Genomic DNA, 4,281 nt, shown 5'->3' with positions numbered 1-4,281 from the left:
AAATCTGTGGTCATATGGAATAGTAGCTTAAGTCAGAAGGCTGGCTTTAATGAAATACACCATTCCCTTTATTCTACAAACCACAAGGAATTTTTCGGATAAGCATTAATGAGAATATTGACTGGCTAGCATCAGAACTATGCCTTCCTCGTTTATTTGACAAGAGTTCTTCAATAGCTTTGCATAAGTGCGCCATTCGCAATCTAAGCCAGCGAATGGCACGTTATACTAAAGCCAGGCTCCCGACTTAAGTTTCTATTCCATTTGACCACAGAAACATATCCAGTAATACCATTTATATTGTCTTTATAACTGCATTACATTAGAGGACATCCGTGAAATACCTATTAGTTTTCGATAGTTAATATATGGAGTTTATACTGTTGTTATATGGAGTTGTTATCCTGTTATACTGAGATATGTATGTATGTATGTACCTATACGTACAATATAAGTATAGGGGTGTATAATGAAATCCCGATATACAAAATACCGAAATACAGAATCCCGAAAGACATTATCCAGACACGACCAAATCCCGACCAGACATTATCCAGACACGACCAAATCCCGAACAGACATAATCCAGACAAGACACAATCCAGACAAGAAATCCCGACAAAAAATCCCGACAAAATATAAAAATAATTAAAAAATTGCAGAACTATTTACTTTCGTGCGTTCTACAGAGTACGTTTTACTAGTCGAGTTTTTGAACTTGAGTTTTGAACCAACACTGAGAAAGGAGCTACAAGCAGCTCTTTCTTTACCTACATCCTCTCAACTGATAATTGGATAGGAAGCAGAAGTTTTAAGATAGGACCAATGAACTTTTATTCATAAGAGCCGACGCTAGAGCGGGAAGCTATCTTCTGTTATGAACTATCGGCCAAACTCAGATACATATGGTGTCGATATGAGAGATTATCTGTTAAACAAGCGGTAATCCAGTCTCACTCAAAGTGTGCTCCAAAATAGTCGCAAAGTTATCTAATTAAACTTATTGGGATACCAGGTTACAAGTGATATTGCAAAAACCTTGATGGCGGATGAGATGGGAAGGAAGGAAACGCCCGTGTTCGTTTCATCGCGCAGGACGAGATTCGTTGCACATTTGACGACACTCGGGCCTACGTAACCGGAAGGATTCTGATTTTTTCAGGACACTTGGCGAGCCTGGATATGTATGTATTAACTTGATACTTACCGATTTATGTAGCTGTTCAAATTTTCCACACTGCCCTGAGTGGTCTTCTGGGACTAATATCAGTGGAATCATAGTGGGCAGCCTTAAATTGGTCACAATTTATTGAAACTTTAAATAATTAATGAATGACTTAAATAATTAATGAACATTTATTATTTAATTTAGATAAGTAGGGTATTGAATTTCCAAAAGATTACACGTCAAAGTGTTAGAAAGGAACCGGAAGCAAACATATTTATTCATACTGATGTTTATGCCGAAATTAAGTGTTTTGGAAATTTTGTTAAAAATTATGCTTAGTTGTACATAAAATAATGAATAGCTCTCCTAAACCACTAATCCTGTTGGAAAACGTGGTTGACATAGATAATGGCAAACTTCTTAAGATTCACTAATGCAACAAGAAATTTGAGATTGACCAACTAACTATACCCAAAAAAACTGCTATTAAATGGGTGCACCTTTTCTGATCTCAAACCACGAAATGCGCCTATATTTTTAAAACTTTTTAAACTTTTTATGTCTTGACTTAATATTCGGATCCAACGAAAAATTCTACATGAGGTTTAATAGTCAAATGCCACAGGTCTGATAACTTGACGATTATATAAGTTGCGTTCCAGATGCTTCACGATTTGCAGGTTTTTACAGGAAGCCGTTCCAGGTGACCACCTTCCATAAGGTTTATTAATGGAGAAAACAGCTGTTTCCTGCAAATCGTGAATATCGTGAATATCATGAAGCATGTGGAACGCAACTATAGTGTAATTAATTTGTGGTCATCTGCAATGTTTCAATGTATGAAATTTTTCTCGCTGTTCGATCATTGCAAAATGCTGCTATTTTTTTAATTTACATGTCGATTTGAAACATATGAATACACATACTGTATGGACATACATATGTATGTATGTAAGCCCATATACAAGTTCAAAACAATTTAACTTTTTTTTTTTGCTTTCAAATAACATTTGTTTGCCATGAACTTGACTCTGTCTTGCCTGATTGTTGCCACTTGCTGATGAGCGTGCTTTAACTCGTTTTTTCATTTATTATTACACGGCTGTTCGTTAAAATGTTGCTGACTTGCTAAATTTGTTTATACATATGTATTTGTTGTAGTTGTGCTTTTGTTTGTTTGAATTTGTTTAACTCTTATGTACATACTTATGCATACCGAGTGTAGAGCTTTTTATTAATTTGTAGCTTTTATTTTATTTATTTATTTTCATTGAGTGTGCTTGTCGTGTCTTCTTAGTTACCCATGTCACTTGCCTTTGGCGAGGGCGATCACTGGCCTATGTGCATACATATGTACATACATATGTGTGTACGTATACCGTCTCCTGTCTCCTCCGACCCCTGGCATTGTTCTTTTTAAGTGATTTCACACTGTTTACAGCGACCATGAATTCGTTCCTTCAACTCGTCATTTTCTACAACAGATGTGTATGTGTTAACGTGCTTCCAAATACACATAGTATGTATATTAACAGCGTTCACATACGAACGAATTCTAACGTTTATCAATTCCACATATAGATGATTTAAATGTACATATGTACATACGCATGTAGAACGCTAAGGCGCCTATTAGGCCATAAACTATAGGCACATGTTTGTGTAGGTATATATTTTAAATGTAAATTTAATTTTTATTTGCTGTTCCTGCCCTTTATGTGCTGATGACGTTAAAGTGTCATTGTTGTTATGTATGTATTATGTTTTTAGATTTTAATTATTACATCAATTGTGCGTGTAGCCGGTTGCTACCTAATATGTCCATGTATGTACATACATATGTAAATAGCTGTCTACTACTGTTACATCAGCAGACACTGCTGTTGGCCTACGATTTATTTTATTTTTTTTTAAATTCATTCAACCTCGAAAAGTTCTTTGACATCATACGCCGTGTAGGCCCTAAGAAACAGCAATGATAAATCCAAATGTATTCAGAATTCTTAAGCTCGTGTAGGGCACCACCTACAAAGCAGGAAATTCAAAATAATTTGGTCGAAATTCGTCATATTCATTTCCATTAATAAAAGACTAATGAACTTTGTAGTAGTCCCTGTAGTAATACTTTACTAAAAATAGTAGTTAATACAAAAAAAACATGTAAATAAATACTCATATGTTTATTCTATTTAGCATACTTTACAATTCCGTTTGCATATATATATGCACATACATATGTATCTAAAAACTATACATATGTATGTATGTAATTAAGTGTGTAAATACCGATTGCTTGCATATAGCAAAAGCAACAGGAGGGTGCCTTAATAGACGCTGATTTTTGCTTGGCATTGCATTTACTTAATTTTGGCAGCGTTTTGGAGTCCTACATATGTGTGTGTGATTGACGGCATACGCACGTGTTCTTGCCATAGTTCTTCACAAATATGTATGTATGTATGTATGAAAAATTATGAAAAACGGAAGGCGGTTTAAGCAGCAAGGCAGGAGGTGTGCATCGAGTAGAAAAACACTTAAGCAGCAGGAGTTCAAGTTTATTAAGATTTTCCACAGCATTTGCGTACTTTGCATTCGCTGCGTACTATTTAACGTATGAAAAGCATGCTGACTTCCTTGTATGAATACAACGTTTATTTACTCTTTGCAGCATTCTTGGATGCTTGCGGAAAATGTAAAATCGTTTGATCCAGTAGTATATTGTAAAAGGGGTTGTATGCTCACTCGATTCTAAAAGCTATGAAAAAAGCCCAAACATTGAACGTCCTTTGTCCCCCCTCCAGTAGTACGCTTCAAAGCCTGCTCTGAGGCAAAGGACTTCACCACTAAAGTTACCCACCAGGTCTTAAGGGCGGACTTCGTCGTTAAGGTGCAACAGGAGATTCGGTGGAAAAGTGAATTTCGGTGGGAGGGTACGCACGGAGCCTGGACTCGAACCATTGCTGATCTATCTAAAGGTCAGAGGATTATACACACATACATATTTACTGTCATAGACGAAAGCAATTAAGAAATCATGATTCCCAATGAAAGTGGGTCTAAATTCTACAAAAATGAAATTACACCCAAAAAAATACACTTTTTTAAACAATTAA

The sequence above is a fragment of the Rhagoletis pomonella genome, unplaced genomic scaffold, assembly GCF_013731165.1.
Source record: "Rhagoletis pomonella isolate Grant_MI unplaced genomic scaffold, Rhpom_1.0 Rhpom_scaffold_00001, whole genome shotgun sequence".
Classification (NCBI taxonomy): Eukaryota; Metazoa; Arthropoda; class Insecta; order Diptera; family Tephritidae; genus Rhagoletis; species Rhagoletis pomonella.
This window is presented reverse-complemented; position numbering follows the sequence as displayed.